The sequence below is a fragment of the Lycium barbarum genome, chromosome 12, assembly GCF_019175385.1.
Source record: "Lycium barbarum isolate Lr01 chromosome 12, ASM1917538v2, whole genome shotgun sequence".
NCBI lineage: Eukaryota > Viridiplantae > Streptophyta > Magnoliopsida > Solanales > Solanaceae > Lycium > Lycium barbarum.
Window position 1 is genome coordinate 24,932,958 of NC_083348.1, and position 18,765 is coordinate 24,951,722.

At 41.6% G+C, this 18,765-nt stretch overlaps 1 pseudogene; it reads left to right on the plus strand.

The window, feature by feature from the left end:
• Nucleotides 1-17,229, plus strand: part of LOC132624174 (protein NRT1/ PTR FAMILY 4.3-like) — a 59,314-nt pseudogene extending 42,085 nt beyond the window's left edge.
• Nucleotides 17,230-18,765: the final 1,536 nt, after the last annotated feature.

Consider the following 18,765-nt stretch of genomic DNA (forward strand, 5'->3'; position numbering starts at 1 on the left):
CGGCAAAAGCAGAAGGAAACAAAATTCTCATATCATGTATGTACAAATACTTGCAATACAAATATTATGGTATTTCGGATGACTTCTTGCTAAAATACCCTACCCCGATGATTATCGCCGTATTTCGGCATTGCCTCATTCATATACCCTATTCCGGGCACTACGGTCGAAATTCGACAAAGGCAACAAGGTCACAGTTAACCGAGCCAAAATCTTTAAACTCCCTCGAATGGGGACTGCTATATCAAATTTTGCTAAGGCTGGGATTCAGGTGTCCGAAAAACACCGGCCCTAAAAATGCCTATCGTGATTCGGAGACGTCTGAATTCACAAAGAATTAGATAAGTCCCACGGGCAAAAAACTCGATCAGGCACAGTGCGGGATAACGACTCCGAGTCTGCTTGTCCTTAAATCGGACCGACAATTCGGGCAAAAGTCATAACAAACATTCAAACAAAAGAATAAAGAAAATCAGGAAAAATGCATGTTCCATTTATACAAAGTTTTTTACATCGGAAACCCTTACAAAGGCAAAAAAACAAAAGGCTAAGTACAGGCCCTGGTCTATTCGGTATGGCTGGATCCGGAGTGGTCGGACACTGTCCACTCGGAGTCGTCGGAGTCAGTCTCGAGGGCTCTCTTAGCTTCTTCCTCGACCCATTTAGCTTCGAGTATCAGGGCCGGAAGATCCGCAAAGCCATGCTCGGCTTGCTCAAGGGTGATTCTCCGAGACTTCCACCGTTCATACTCCATAGCAATCGTAGCATGAGCCTCGGTAGCCTCCACACTCTTAAGGGCTTCTGCCAAATCGGCCTCAGCCTGGGCTAGTTTGGCCACCAGTTCATCCCACTCTTCCTCGAAGACCCTTTGGACTTGAGTGGCCGACTCGAGCTCGGCCTTGAGAAGGTCATTAGCATCGGTCGTCTCCTTGAGTTCCGTTTTCAGCTCATCACATATCCGGGCCCTTTCCTCTGCTTTCTGCTCAAACACCCTTATCCGCTCTTTGTACATGGCACTCTCAGATTCGAGCAGTAGATGCCTTTCAGCCATGCTCGTGGCATCAGACTTGACCAAGTCCAGCTCCCCCCGGAGTTGAGAGATGGTGGTTTCGAGCTCACCAAGCCTTGAGGAAAAATGAATGTTGTCCCGGCTAAGGCCGAATTTGTCCGCTTCTAGAAGCCGGTTCTTTTCGATCATCTCGGCCAGCTCATCCTTTAATCGAAGGTTTTCGACTTTTGGCGCATCGAGCTCGGGTTGGAGGTTGAAAAGAGTAACTGTTCGGTTCAACTCATCCTCCTTCACCCGCAAAAGGTGCTGAAATTTCTCCGTTTCTCGACCTTGTGCATCCAGCTGGCCCTTGAGATCGTCAACCTCTTGCTAAGCACGGACGAAGGCTTCGTTAACAAGCACCACACTCTGTAAAAGAAGCAAGTTAAAACTCGGATAAATGAGAAACTAAAATTTTCAATGAATTATGCAAAGGATGGCTGATAAACTTACTCAATTGCTCGCGTGCATGCCCTCGTTAATGAGACACTGCCAGGGGACTCCGTTCATCTTCCGTTTGTCCGAGTCCGAGACAAGGGGCCTCAGGTAGCTTGCCACGCCCACCGGACGAGACAAAAAGCTGCAGTCCTCGGGGACAGTGATCACAGCTGATCTTGTCCTCCTAGGTTCCACACTCGGGGCCGGAAAGATGCGCACCAAGCTATCCCTAGTACCGGTCTCGGTGGACAGGCTAGCCGCCCTCGTAGCCCAAGGAATAGGGAGATGTCCAAAACCGGCAGCTTCCCCGGTAGCAGGAGGAGTATCCGAGAACATGTCATCAAACTCATCCGACCTTGAAGCCGGAGTTGGAGAACTCGGAGCGGCCTCAGCAGCTTCGGCAAAGGAGGGGATCTCCGAAGTAGCAGCAATCTCATAGTCGGGCAATGGACCAACATCCGTTGGAACTTCGGTCTCAGGGACCGGCTCAGTCCTTTGACCGGCTTCGGCAGTAGGTGCCTTCCCGGATCTTCTTGTCCTTTGTAGGGGGGTTTCTTCGGATGAAGCATCACTTGAAATATCAATGAATTTAATCGACCTTAGAGGAGTCGGGTAATGAATTTCTTCCCCACCTGTGTGTAATGCCGGAGCTGAAGGTCCTTCCCCGACTGAAGGAAGCGATGAAATGGTGATACCCTCCTCTAGAATAGAAGCAATGGAAGGGGCCACAACGATCCTCCGAACGAGGAGTTCGGGCTCTGTTTCATCTCTTAAAGTCCGAACGACGCTCCTCGCCCTCCTCTTCGGTTTCTGCCCTTTGTCCGAGGGCTTTTTTCTTTTGTTGGCGGCAGCAAGGATACGGGATGTACCCGCTGAGTTGAACTCGTGTGCCAACGTAGCGAGTTCATCTACTGATTCCGGTCTCGGGTCCACCGAGCCCTTGGGCAAACCTGAAAGCCGAAGACGTTACACAAAAGAGGTATAAAATGCCATAAATACCGATAGAAGCAAAGTATTACCGTGGTTTTGAGCGACCCATCGGCCACGCGACAGGAGTCCCCATGACCGAGCTTTGTGGGTATATTGGCTGAGGAGAGCATTAACCCATTCGTTGATATTCCGGACAGCCGGAGGTATCCAACCCACGGCTGGTATAAAGAAGAAGACAAGTAGTGAGAATGTGGAAGAACTAGTGTTTAACAAAGAATTCAAAAGCAATTATTAAAAGAACAGAGACTTACGATCATCATTCCACCTCTCCGAAAAGGGCATGTGGTTGGCCGGAATAATGTTCGTGGTCCTCACTCGGACGTAACGCTCCAACCAACCCCGGTCCCTATCTTCGTCCATTTTTTAAAAAATTGGATTCCGGCTTCGCTTAGCGAGTTTTATTACACCACCCCGGAACAACCTCGGGGAGTATAACTGTATGAAGTGGGCCAGCGTGAACTCTTTTTTTGTATTATTGGCCAACAGCCGGAGGTAGGCCACGGTCCTCCAGACAATCGGACCAATCTGGGGCAGGGTTACATTATAAGTCCGGCATATATCTAAAATGACCGGATCGATCGGAGGGTCGAACTTGAGGGTGAAAGGATAAGTATAAACGTACAAGAAGCCCTCCCGATGGACGGTGACTGATTCATCTCTTCCGGGGGCAAAAACTTGAACCGGATAGTTATCCTATCCGCAATCAGCCCGAACTAAATCGAGTTTGTCCCCTGTAATGGACGAGGGGTATCGTCTTACATTGAACCCTCTATCGGAAACCAGAGAAGGTTTCTCAACCTCGAAATCCTTGTTATAGTTGGGTTTGGACGGTACAATGTCCAAAGTAGTGGGCTCAAAGGCGATTTTCCCCCTGAGTTGAGAAGTTGGCTCGGTTTCTTGAGAAGAAATCGAGGGAACATCATGGGAGGTGGTTTCAGTGTTAGCAGACATTTGAAAGTATGGAAAAAGAGATTGGGAGAATTCGAAAAAGAAGCTAAAAAAAAGTGTAAGGGAGCAGTTGATTGTCCAAAGCAGTGGTTTCAGTATCGAAAAGAAGAAAAAGCAACAGCACTTTCTAAACAAAAGGCAACTAACGAAGAAGTTGATGGAGCTGTTCTCCTTTCACGCAGTATAAGCAATGAATCAAAGGGGATAAAATGGTTGAATCAACAAGAAATATGAGATGAAAGATGATTGGAAGAGATGAAATGAAGAGAAATGAAATGGAGAGATGAAGTGAAGAAATGAAAATGGAGAAGGGAAATGAAGCGTAAAATGGAAAATTAAGGTGGTGGAAGATGTTATATAGATATGGGATCGAGGCGGTTATAGCTCCCAGCCAACCGGGCAATGCCACGTGTCCCATAATTAATAAGAAGTGACTTGAAACGACGTGCATTACGGCAGTTGTCAGTGCTGACCATCCAGGATGAGACACGTGGCCGATGACAGAGGGACGTGACGCAACTGTTCCCGCCAAAATGAAAAGATAACAACGAACAAATAGAGCCACCGATTTCTTGATTCATCCACTTCCCGTTACTCCGATAAAGCTACGGTCTGGAAAGTGTGGGGACTATCTGTATACGGTAAAAATCGGATACATGCTAGACCGGTGAGACCGGATACCGAGGGAAGAAAGAAACAAGCACGAGCATGAAGACATTCTTTTGGGACCGGAGAAGTACTTGATCTGAAGAAAGCGAAGGACATCGTTTGGTCCGGTTTCTCCATAGCCGAGTTGATCGTGGCCGTTGGCCCGGTTGATCGTGGTCGTTGGTCCGGGTAGTCCGTTACACAATTGCCACGCGTCAATACCGTTCTGTCACTTTGTACTGCCAATCGTACGGGTGTCAGACCGTACAACCCAACCTTATCCTTTTTAGGGTTTTTCTTTATTCAAAAGGGTTTTATGTTGTAAGAGGCCCACAAGGCAAAGCTATAAATAGGAGACATTATTTTACTTTCAAGGGTTGACTTCTTGAGTTCTAGAACATTGTAATAGCAAAATATATAAATCTCCCTCTCTCATTCTCTGATTTGGTTCCGGATTCAGTGTTCTGTTCTTTAGCTTTATTCGGTTAACAATATTCATATATTATTAAATACATATATTTAGTGCAAACCATCATTTATTATTCACTTCCTCTTAGCATATCCATATACATCTTTTTTCAATCAAATAGATTAAAGCTCAACCACATATCCTATACCTTACCAATAAATTTAATTAATTACCTAAATTCGGGGTAAACAATTGTGAGGAGGCAAAGGGCTTCAAAGCTTTGATATCTTTTATGGCACTGTACTTGGTTGCATTAGGGAGTGGTTGTGTGAAGCCAAACATGATAGCTCATGGTGCTGACCAGTTTAACCAAGACAACCCAAAACAGTCTAAACAACTTTCCAGATATTTCAATGCAGCATATTTTGCCTTCTCCATGGGTGAACTCATTGCTCTTACTGTTCTGGGTTGGGTACAAATACATTCGGGGATGGATGTTGGTTTTGGAGTCTCAGCTGCTGCCATGGCTATGGGATTAATTAGCTTAGTTTGTGGCACACTTCTATACAGAAACAAACCCCCTCAAGCAAGTATTTTCACTCCTATTGGCACAGGTATTTATTACTAAGCGCTGTTTATTAGCTTTCTCCATGTCTCCTATTTCAAAGTTTAACTTCTAGTTCGTTAATAGTGTTGAAGAATCTTTACAATATCCGGTCACATAGAAGATTAGTGCAGGTAAGAGATTAATAGCAGATTTTTTTTTCTGATTTACGTCAACTAACCAGAGAAAATATAAAAAGGTTATGTTATTTGTTTATTCATTTGTTTTGTTTATTCATGTTTATTTTGGATTCCTTGATTGTAGTTCATCTTTGACTTTGTCTCCTTGTTTGGCCTTTAGATGACATTATTAATAGGAATGTCTTATTATGAAGTAGCTAGTAGCCAGAATCACGGTAAGAAAGAAGACATTTGTCAACATTGTTTTTTTGTTTTTTTTTTTGGCCATAGATACACTATTATTGAAAAAAGAATTTTTGGCAATTACATTTTTTTTGTTGTTGCATTAACTTTTCCTAACGGCTGTTATTGCAACGACGTGCAAAAACTTTTTTTATATTGTCAAAAGTACTTTTTGCAACAATACTCAATACTATGACATCAAAATTAAATTGTTTGACAACAAAAAAAGTTCATTTTTAAAAGATTCATCACATATGCCAATAATATAACTAAGTTGTTTTCAAGTATTTAATTTTGCCAACTATGTTATTTTTTGTCACGACCCACGCCAGTGAGCCGTGACGAGTGCCTGATTTCTATTGACTAAACACCTCTATACTCGTACCTGGATAATACTGACTAACTAGGGCCCATAAGTAACTCAAATTGAACTATACTGACTCAAGAAAGGAGGACATCATGAACTCTGTACAATATGTATATATATATATATATATATATATATATATATATATAAGCTAGAAAGAACAATGCAAGCCGACTAGGCCGCTACATATGCTGTACACAAAAGAATGGGAGCCGACAAGGCTACATCACATGTCATCTACATACAAGTGTCTATGGACCTCTACTGGAATAGAAAACTATAGAAAGGACGGGACAAGACCCCGCCATACCCATATATGCATATACATCTCAAAATGGCATACCAAAATAGACCGCAGCTCTAGATCAAGTGGAGCGCACTGACCACTGCTGGATGGAAGTCCTACTGAGCTGGACCGCCTGTCTATCTACCTAAACCTGCGAGCATGAACGCAGCCCCCCGAGAAATAAGGGATTCAGTACGGATAATGTACTGAGTATGTAAGGCATAAGAGTAACATATACACAAGAATCATGAAAGGAATCTGAAGCTCATAAACCAACTGCATGTCTAAGTGCTTCTGAATAACTGAAATATCTGAAAACATATGTATAACTGAAAGTGCCTCTGCGGCATATGATATGCATGCTCTCTTTAAAATCATATACCTCTCTCTCTCTCTCTCTCTCTCTCTCTCTCTCTCTATATATATATATATATATATATATATATATATATATATATATATATATATATATATATATATATATAGTAGACTGCCCGACCATCTACGAATGGTGTTATCATCAACTGAATGGTATACTGCCTGGCCATATAGGCAAGGTGTTATCATCATCAATCCCGCGTTCGGGACGATATCATAAGCTGCTCACTGCAGTGGTGTGCGCATCTAAGCACCTGCCCGACCGAGTATAGCGTGGCACGGTGTGAGAAAACAGTTGTACACACACACTCACACACACACACACACACACACACACATATATATATATATATGCATGAAAGACTCTGAAAAGGATACTCTGAACTACTCTGAGCAACATAAGATCTCTGTAAGCCATAGATATAATACATAGGAGGTCAACGATGTGATGAATCCTATACCATCTAGGAGTAAAGTCTTTGGAACTTGCTTGCTTACTCTGTTCGTTCATAAGATAAGGATCATGCCAAAAGAATGAAAGGGACGGCCTTAACATACCTTGGAGCATATCTAATCGTCCAACGCCTACTTCTTGCACTCGTAAGTCTACAATCAATATAACATAAGCCATCATTAGACCATTTACATCACTTACTATCCAATTCAACTCAAACACCAACAACAATAATATCAATTCATACATATCACAGTATAATCAATTCTACTCCAAATTGTCCCTCAAAATAGCCCTCAAGCCCAACTTCACCCTTATTCAACTTACAACTTTCATAACTATATTTCTTTTACTTAAAACCACTAAAACTCTTGATAATTAACTCAAGCACAAAGATAGAAATCTTATACATACCTTGAAGGAACTAGAATACCAAGAATCAAAATCCAACTCCAATTCCCAAGCTCATCAACTCAAAGAAACTATGGGATCAACCTTCTTCTTCACTAACTCGAGTTTTACGAGGCTCAGATCTTGCTAAAATTCCCCCAATGTGATGGAAAATGTTGAGGGCAAATATATTAGGGCTTTCTCTGGTTTGGGACTGAGAAAATAAGAAATAAATTCGTAGGACTAGATATGTATAGATGGATCAAGAAGGTTCCAGCGGTGCGGGTCGACGAGCAGGGTCGACGGCTCATCGACGTGCTCCGTCGACCTGCCACCTGAAACTTTAGAGGCGGCAACTCATCGACGGCGCCCAATGACGGTGACTGGTTTCTGCAGGTTTTCCTGAGTCGATCCCACTCACTTCGATTTAATTTGTTTAACTTCTAATCCTGTCATATTGCAAGGAACATGTGCTTATACTTCGGTACATGGGGTAAGATACTTAATATCTCGAACTCGGGTACGGATCTCTATACTAAATGTATACTCCACCACTAGAAAGCCGTGGACTTTCTTACGGCGAAAACAAGAGGTGCAACATTCTCCCCCTATTAGAAACATTCGTCCTCGAATGTTCATACAAGTCTTGGGCTATGAAAATTTTGGCAGAGTTTCCCTTGTAAATATACCCATCTAACCTGTACACATTAACTAAAATATTGCCACACTGGGCCACATGCTAAAATATACAACACCATGGCCTCACACGACCAATCACAATAAGTGTAAATGAAACCAATACCTGGGGGAGATAATGCCTCAGATTGAGCCTCCTTAGACGATGAAAACCAATAAGGGTATTTAGCCCTCATTTCCTCTTCAGCTTCTCATCTCTTCAACATTGTTATTTCTCCAGAGTACTTTAATAGAAGCAACATTCTTAGTTAGCAATCGACTAACCTGTCTATCCAATATAGCCACTGGGGTCTCCTCGTATGATAACTGCTTGGTCACCTGGATATCATCTACCGGTACAATTCTCGAGAGATCTCCTATACACTTACGGAGCATGGACACATGGAATACTGGATGCACAGACTCCAACTCAGAAGGCAGTTCTAGCTCATATGCCACCTTACCCACCGTACGAATAATTTTATAAGGCCCAATGTATCGAGGGATTAACTTACCCTTCTTGCAAAATCTCATAACTCCTTTCATAGGAGAAATTTTCAGGAAAACCCAGTCGCCTACCTCAAATTTTAACTTGCACCGCCGATTATCTACATAGGATTTCTGTTGACTCTGTGCTGCTAACAACCTTTCTCCAATCATTTTCGCTTTATCAACCGCTTGTTGCCTCAAGTATGGGCCTACTAACTGATTTTATCCCACATCGAACCATCCTATATGTGATCTACATCTTCGCCCATATAAAGCCTTATAAGGAGCCATCTGGATACTGGTATGATAACTGTTCTAATATGCAAACTCAATAAGAGATAAATGATCATCCCAACTACCTCAGAAGTCAATCACACAAGCTCTCAGCATGTCCTCAAGTGTCTGTATAGTGCGCTCCGCTTGTCCATCTATCTGCGGATGAAATGCAGTACTAAGACTCACCTAAGTCCCCAATCCATTCTGAAAAAATTTCCAGAAGTTAGTTGTAAATTTCGCTCCTCTATCTGAAATAATGGCTAACGGAACACCATGAAGTCGTACAATCTCTCTAAGATAGAGCTTCGCATAATCTTCAGCTGAATAAGTAGTTCTGACAGGCAGGAAATGGGCTAACTTTGTAAGCCTATCAACTATGACCCATATTGAATCATACTTCCGCTGAGTACGGGGCAAACCTGTGATGAAATCCATATTGGTTACTTCCCATTTCCATGTCAGAATCTCCATAGCCTGTAATAAACCTCCGAGCTTTTGGTGCTCTATCTTGACTTGCTGACAATTTGGACATTGAGCGACAAATTCTGCTATATCTCTTTTCATACCATCCCACCAATAAAGTTTCTTGAGATCATGATACATCTTTGTTATGCCCGGATGAATGGAATAGCGAGAATAATGTGCTTCCCCCATAACCTGCTGACGAAGTCCTGCAACATAAGGATGCATAATCTACCTCGATACCTGAGTACTCCATCCCCTGTAATCACAAAGGGTGTCTTTTCTTTCTGAGGTGTTGTGTCTCGGTACCAAAGAAGACATCGCGGTATCTTGGATCGTAATTCCTGCATCACCTGAATCTAACAACTGAACTCCAAGGATGGCTAATTGGCGAACTTCGCGAACTATCTCCCTTTTCTCCGGCTGCACATATGACAGGCTACCCATGGATTTACGACTAATGGCATCGGCTACTACATTAACCTTTCCAGGATGGTACAGAATATCAACGTCATAATCTTTCAACAACTTTAGCCATCGTCTTTGACGTAAATTCAAGTACTTCTGCTTAAAGATATACTGGAGGCTCTTGTGATCGGTATAAATATCAACATAAACACCATATAAGTAATGTCTCCACATCTTCAAGGCATGAATTACTGCGGCTAACTCAAGATCATGGGTTGGATAATTCTTCTCGTGCTTCTTCAGCTGTCTAGAAACATAGGCAACAACCTTACCGTGATGCATTAATACACAACCTAGTCCAGTACCTAAAGCATCACAATATATCACATAGCCATCTGTCCTCTCTGGAAGAGTCAAGATGGGTGCTGAAGTCAACTTGTCCTTCAATATCTGAAAACTCCGCTCACATGCATTCGTCCACTGAAACTTAGCTAATATCTCGGTCAGCTTAGTCAATGGGGCTGAAAGATAAGAAAATCCTTCCACGAATCTTCTATAATATCCTACTAAACCCAAGAAACTACGTATCTCCGTTTGTGTCGTGGGCCTTGTCCAATTCTTCACAGCTTTGATCTTTTGAGTATCCACTCTAATGCCTTCATCCAAAATAATGTGACCAGGAAAAGCCAAAAAGTTCAACCAGAACTCACACTTGGAAAACTTTGCATATAATTCCTTATCTCGAAGAACTCTAAGCACTGCACGTAGATAATCTGCATGATCAGCTTATGTCGGTGAGTAAACCAGAATATCATCTATAAACATGATCACGAACAAATCTAGGAAGGGTCTGAATACACGATTCATCAAGTCCGTGAATACAGCTAGGGCAGTAGTTAGCCCGAATGACATAACACAGAACTCATAGTGCCCATATCTGGTCCTGAATGCCGTCTTCAGAATGTCTTCCTCCTTCACCCTAACCTGAGGATACCCCGATCTCAAATCTATCTTCGAGAAATATCTAGCACCCTACAGCTGGTCAAATAAATCATCTATCCTCGCAAGCGGATACTTATTCTTTACAGTCACTTTATTCAGTTGCCTGTAATCAATACACATCCGCAGAGAGTCATCCTTCTTTCTTACAAATAATACTGATGCTCCCCACGGTGATGTACTGGGCCTAATAAGGCTCTTCTCATGTAAGTCCTTCAATTGCTCCTTCAATTTCTTCAATTCCGCAGGTGCCATTTTATAAGGAGGAATAAACATCGGCTAAGTATTTGACAATAGGTCAATAGTAAAATCGATCTCCCGTTCTGGTGGAATACCTGGAAGCTCATCTGGAAATACCTCTGAAAACTCATTGACCACAGGGACAGACTGAAGGGTCGGTGATTCTGCTTGCACATTCTGGACCTGAACTAGGTGATAAATATACCCCTTTCTGATCATCTTCCTTGCCTTAAGGTAGGAAATACACCTACCCCTCGGCGAAGCAGCATTACCCTTCCGCTCTAGGATTGGCTCATCGGGAAACTCTAATCGAACTACCTTTGTTCTGCGATCGACATTAGCGTAACAGGAAGTCAACCAGTCCATACCCATACTGCCATCAAAATCAATCATATCTACCTCAATCAAATCTGTCAGGGTATGGCGGTTACAAACTATCACAACGCAGCCTCGATATACTCGCCTAGCTATAACTGGATCACCAACTGGCGTAGACACCTCAAACGGTTTGATCGATTCGGGCTCTATCCCAAACTTGCCAGCAACAAATGGAGTAATATGATAAGGTGGAACCTGGATCAATCAGTGCGTATACATCATAGGAGGAGACTGATAATATACCTGTGACAACATCAGGAGATGACTCACGATCTTGTCTATCGGCTAGTGCATATACGCGGTGCTGAGGACCGCTCGAGCTAGGTGCTCCACTCCTTCCTCTACCACGTCCTGCTAGTATCTGAGAACCTTGCCCTGAGGGGTGTACTAATGAAGAAGAACCAGCTACGGACCCGATAGGCTGAACAATTCCTACACCACCCCTCGACGGACACTCCCTTATCACATGACCTGGCCGGCCACAAGCATAACAAACATCGGATCCAAATCGACACTGTTTGAAATGTAATCTACCACACTGGGTACATTGTGGCAAGGGTGGTCTAACCTGGCCTGACTCCAATCTATGCAGAGAACCTGATGCTCTAGAACTCTGGCCCACTCCTGAATAAGAAGACTAATCAAACCTAGGGCCTGAAAATCGCGGAGGTGCACTCCCTGCCCAATGAAATGGATATCGGAAATACTGTTGTCTCTGTCCTCCTCTAAACTCACCAGCAATATCTAAAGATCTGGCCCTCTTACCATGGCCCCGGTCACGCTCGCGCTCTGTCCTCCGCTGACGCTTACGATCCTTCAAATTTTGTGCATATGCCTGTATACGGGAGATATCCATGCCCAGCTGTAACACAGCTGTCATACACTCATCTATCAAATATGGCCCTAGACCAGCCACAAAATGATGAACTCTGTCCTCCATCTCAGCCACCATGGCTGGGGCATATCTAGCCAAAGAATCAAAGTGTGCACAATACTCCTGAACACTTATACTGCCCTGCTCAATACGCAAGAACCTATCTGCTCGGACCCGTCGGACTTCTGGTGGTAAACAATGGCGAATAAAAGCATCTGAAAAATCTCACCAAACGGCTGGAGGGGCATTATGTTCCCTATGTCTGATACCACTGCACTGCAACATCACGGAACCTATAACAAGCCAGCTCCGCTGACTCGACCTCATCGGTGTGCTTAACCCTCAAAGTCCTCTACATACTATCAATAAAGTCCTGAGGATCCATATTTTGCTTCAACACAGAAAACTCTGGAGGTTCTAAACCAAGGAAAGTCTTAACCCTCGAACTACTAGCTCGGTCTGCCTGATCAACACCAACTCCCAAACGATGCGCCTGAGCGGCTACCAATCTGGTCAATAACTATATAACATCTCGCATATCCTAGCCCAGCACATCTGGCTGAGGAACTGGGTGCAGTGGGGCAAGTGCTGGAGGCGAGGTATGCGAAGTCTGAGATGGACTCTCACTCTTAGTCTCACCCCGAGCCCTGGTAGCCCGTTGGGTACGACTAGTGGCCTTACCAGCTACTCCCTTTCCCTTCTGGCAGCCGTAGCTTTCTTCCGAGGCATCGCTGAAATCATAACAAATTATTAGAAAACGAACTCTTCACACATGGCTATATCGCATGATCTAAGAGAGAAAAAATGACGATTTCCTAAATGTCCCGCAGCCTCCTGTTTATAAGTATGGTGCACGACACACCCATAAACAGGACTCTACTAGACACGGTCTGTAGACAACCCTAGGACGGAACTACTCTGATACCACTTCTATCACGACCCACGCCGGTGAGCCGTGACGAGTGCCTGATCTCTATTGACCAAACACCCCTATACTCGTACCTGGATAATACTGAATAAAAAAGGCCTATAAGTAACTCAAACTGAACTATACTGACTCAAGAAAGGAGGACATCATGAACTCTGTAATATATGTATATATATATATATATATATATATATATATATATATATATATATATATATATATATATATATATATATAAGCTAGAAAGAACAATGCAAGCCGACAAGGTCGTTACATATGTTGTACACAAAAGAATGGGGGCCGACAAGGCTACATCACATGTCATCTACATACAACTGTCGACAGACCTCTACTGGAATAGAAAACTATAGAAAGGACGGGACAGGACCCCGCCATACCCATATATGCATATACATCTCAAAATGGCATACCAAAATAGACCGCAGCTCCGGATCAAGTGGAGCGCACTGACCACTGCTGAATGGAAGTCCTACTAAGCTAGACCGCCTATCTATCTACCTAAACCTACGGGAATGAACACAACCCCCCGATAAATAAGGGAGTCAGTACGGATAATGTACTGAGTATGTAAGGCATAAGAGTAACATATACACAAGAATCATGAAAGGAATCTGAAGCTCATAAACCAACTGCCTGTCTAAGTGCATCTGAATAACTGAAATATCTGAAAACATCTGTATAACTCTGTATAACTGAAAGTGCCTCCGCGGCGCATGATACGCATGCTCTCTTTAAAATCATATATATATATATAGTAGATTGTCCGACCATCTAGGTACGGTGTTATCATCAATTGAATAGTATACTGCCCGGCCATATAGGCACAGTGTTATCATCATCAATCCCGCGTCCGGGCATCCCACGTCTGGGACGATATCATAAGCTGCACACTGTAGTGGTGTGCGTATCTAAGCGCCTGCCCAACTGAGTATAGCGCGGCACGGTGTGAGAAAATAGTTGTACATATATATATATATATATGCATGAAAGACTCTGAAAAGGATACTCTGAACTACTCTGAGCAACATAAGATCTCTGGAAGCCATAGATATAATACATAGGAGGTCAAGGATGCGATGGATCCTATACCATCTAGGAGTAGAGTCTTTGGAACTTGCTTGCTTACTCTGTTCATTCATAAGATAAGGATCATGCCAAAAGAATGAAAGGGACGGCCTTAACATACGTTGGAGCGTATCTAATCGTCCAACGCCTACGTCTTGCACTCGTAAGTCTACAATCAATATAACATAAGCCATCATTAGACCATTTACATCACTTACTATCCAATTCAACTCAAACATCAACTACAACAATATCAATTCCGACATATCACAGTATAATCAATTCTACTCCAAATTGTCCCTCAAAATAGCCATCAAGCCCAACTTCACCCTTATTCAACTTAAACTTTCATAACTATATTTCATTTACTTAAAACCACTAAAACTCTTGATAATTGACTCAATCACAAAGATAGAAATCATATACATACCTTGAAGGAACTAGAATACCAAGAATCAAAATTCAACTCCAATTCCCAAGCTCATCAACTCAAAGAAACCGTGGGATCAACCTTCTTCTTCACTAACTCGGGTTTTACGGGGCTCAGATCTTGCTAAAATTCCCCCAATTTGATGGAAAATGTTGAGGGCAAATATATTAAGGCTTTCTCTGGTTTGGGACTGAGAAAATAAGAAATAAAGTTGTGGGACTAGATATATATAGATGGATCAAGAAGGTTCCATCGGTGCGGTTCAACGAGCAGGGTCGACGGCTCGTCGACGTGCTCCGTCGACCTGCCTCCTGAAACTTCAGAGGCGGCAACTCGTCGACGGTGCCCAACGACGGCTCGTCTACGTGTCAACGGCCCGTTGAAGGCAACTCGTTTCTGCAGGTTTTCCTGAGTCGATCGCACTCGCTTCGATTGGATTCGATTCGATTCGTTTAACTTCTAATCTTGTCGTATTGCAAGGAACATGTACTTATACTTCGGTACATGGGGTAAGATACTTACGATCTCGAACTCGGGTACGAATCTCCATACTAAGGGTATACTTCACCACTAGAAAGCCATGGACTTTCTTACGGCGAAAGAGAGAGGTGTAACATTTTTATTGCCAAAAAAGTTATTGCCATTTCTGTACTTTCCTGTAGTGAATAGGGTTGGCTTCCATTTCAATACTTTGTTTATGCTAATTTTTGTTTTCAATATTTAGAACTGTACTATAGTCTGTTATGATTCTATTGATTATGGATGCAATATTGTTTTCTTTTGCTGACACCATTAAAATAGTAAAAGATTAAAATAAAATCTCTCCATTTGTTAAATCAAATAATTTAAATAAAGTGCAAGTGTTGTAGCTTTTCGTCATTAAGGTGTCCATATTTATATATTGTCGGAGGATTTGGGCACCTTCCATGTATCATATTACTAGCTAGTCCCTCCACCCAACCCCAAAAAAAAAGTCACCAGGAAAAGAAAAATAGAGCTAGAATAAATTCTTTTTACTGTGAACCACTGTTTATTCTTTTTATTTGATGCAGGTTTTTGTGGCTGCATTTTTGAAGAGAAATGAAGTGTGTCCATCTGATGCACGAATGATTCATGGGAGCCACTCAATCAAGGGTCCTAATAGCATTTCCAACATGTCTATGATATTGGCATACTTCATCACACCAATCAATTCAGGTACATATACATAATGTTTTATAAGAATATATTATTTCCTCCATTTGAATTTACGTGACCTTATTTGATTCAACATTAAATTTAAAAAAGAAATGAATACTTTTAAAATTTATGGTCTTAATTATATATGCTACATCATTTGTGTGATTTAAGGGTATTAAAAATTGGGCTTAAACATGCCACAATATATTTGTGGCTAGAAAAACTTCTCATTAGGGGTACGTAAGATGTGAATTTCAAGTTAAATTATTTTCAAATTTAAGAATATGTCATTTTTTAACGGACTAATAAGAAAATAGTATCACATAAATTGACACCTAGGGAATAATAGTGTTTGTGACATAGTGTATGTAGACAATAGACATTACTAGCAGTGATATACTAACCACAAGCTTTGTTTAATTTATACATACTTCTCTTTAAGCCATAATGATATTTTGGTATTAAAGATTATAGCAAATAAGAATTTCTTCCTTTAGCACGTATTTTGGTAATCCAACCTCACTATTGTAGAGCAACCTTTTCAGGTTCTTGGACAAAGCTTGCATCGAAGTGCAAGATGGAAACAACACAAATGAGAGTCCATGGAAACTTTGCACAGTAACCCAAGTGGAACAAGTCAAGATCCTTACTTCAGTTATTCCTATCTTTGCTTGTACTATAGTTTTCAACACCATCTTGGCCCAACTTCAAACTTTTTCAGTTCAACAAGGACGTTCTATGAACACTAAGCTGATCAAGAGCTTCCATATCGCTCCAGCTTCCCTTCAAGCAATTCCTTACATAATGCTCGACACATTCTTTGTCCCTTTTGCTAGAAAAATCACCGGTCATGACTCCGGTGTCACGCCATTGCAACGTATAGGCCTCGGCCTATTCTTCGCAACTTTCTCCATGGTATCAGCAGCGGTCATGGAATATAAAAGGAGAAATGCTGCAGTGAACTCGAACAAGACATTATCAATATTTTGGATCACCCCACAGTTCGTAATTTTCGGGGTATCGGAAATGTTCACTGCAGTTGGCCTAATTGAGTTCTTCTATAAACAGTCCTTAAAAGGAATGCAATCATTTTTAACAGCCATTACTTATTGCTCATACTCATTTGGTTTTTACTTAAGTTCATTGCTTGTTTCCCATGTGAATAAGATCACTTCAGGGTCCTCTCATGGTGGCTGGCTCAGCGACAACAATCTCAATAAAGACAGGCTTGATCTTTTCTATTGGTTACTAGCAGTGCTGAGCTTCCTCAACTTCATCAACTATCTGTTTTGGGCTAGATGGTATTCGTGAAATCGATCAGCCAAAATACAGCTTGATTTTATTTCAAAAGTTTCTGGAGATGATAGTATAGCATAATAACCTCAATGTAATCCAAAGGGAATTAGCAGTTTCAAAATTCCTATGTTCCACTAGTAAAAAATCTCTATTTTCCTACTCATTTCTTACTGAAAAACGTTCAATCATTTCCGTCATTCCTACTGAAAAATGTTCCGTGGCTATTTTCCACTGAATGTCGGTAGGAAAAATCTAAACAATAGTGTTTTCACAGGGAAAAATTATGAAGTTTTCTAGCGTTTCCATGAGAACTTGTTTCCAATCATACGTTTTCCAAGTGAGCTAGTTCGGTGGAAAAATCATGTTTTATAGCATAAATTTCTCATTGAATGTCGGTAGAAAAAATCTCTGTTTCTAATAGTGTTATTGCATTAATAAATATAGAGAAATATAGAAGAGTAGGCATAGTGGACCTTAGTACACCGGGCTACCCTTTAAGCATGACTGAGCTCTATTTAGGCCACTGTGCTATCTGTGAATGTACATAATTAAATTACCAATACAATAATAGATACTAGTTTCCTGTTATAAGATGATTTCATTATCTTTAAGGAAAACTTTCTTTTAATTGTGTATTAGCGACATACTTTATAATGAAAAAGTAGGCGAAGCATCAGATGATATACGGGTATTATGCATACATTCTAAAGAAAAAGGAGGCCCTCTTTTCAAGGTTCTTTGAGTTGGTCCCCCTCCCCCCCACCCCTCCAGGCCTTTTGCTTCGTGAAAATTTAGGCACCATCCCATTAGAAGATTTAATGCATCTTTCTCTATTACATCATATCACTTCTTTGATCGTGCACGCAATTCAGGAACTATTATTTCTCTTGAATAACACAAAAAGAAGATTACAACTGACTGGTGGCTTACCGATTTCCTAGCCTTTACTTAGAGGGACGAGATTTGTAAGTTTGGGGGGGGGTGGGGGGTTTGAAAAGGTTCCTTCTAAAAGGAAAAACATCTAAGGCCAAATATATAAATAGCCCCTTAAACTTGATACTATTTTCTATTTAGATCACTAAATTATGATGTGTTTCTATTGAACACTTGATCTAAATATAAAGTGTGCCATTAGACACAAACTGCTCAAGTGGCATAGCAAGTGTAATACATATTCTTTGAGTGCGTGAAAAGCCAAGAGAATAACTATCTTATATTTTTTTTTCCTCCTCTTTCTCTCTCCCTAACCATTCCTTTCCTCTACGGTACTTTCTCCTGCCATTGCCAATGCCACCTATTAAGCCTCTTTTGCTCCAAGGAAATTTAGTTGAGATGGTCCTAACTAAAAATGATGTCTTCTAATTCCTTATAGTTTTAATTTACACCAATAAAAGATAAATTCACTTTGGAGAATATCCGCTCGTGCAGTTGACAATGAAATCAAAGTAACACGAACCCAACCGATTCCAATAAAATTCTTAGGCTTTTAGTTAAGTAATTTTGAAAAAGAGGGAAGAAACGAAGGTTTGAAAGTTCGGGGATACTGATTGAGGCCTTTTTCATATCCAATCAGCGACCACAATAATCACCGCCACCTTCTTTTTCTTCATCTTTGATTTATAAAAATTAAATTAAAAAGCGAAAAAGGGCAAGGACACACACAACTCCTCTCTGCCGGAGTGCCGACAATGGATTCCCGACCATCACCTACTTTCGTTTTCTT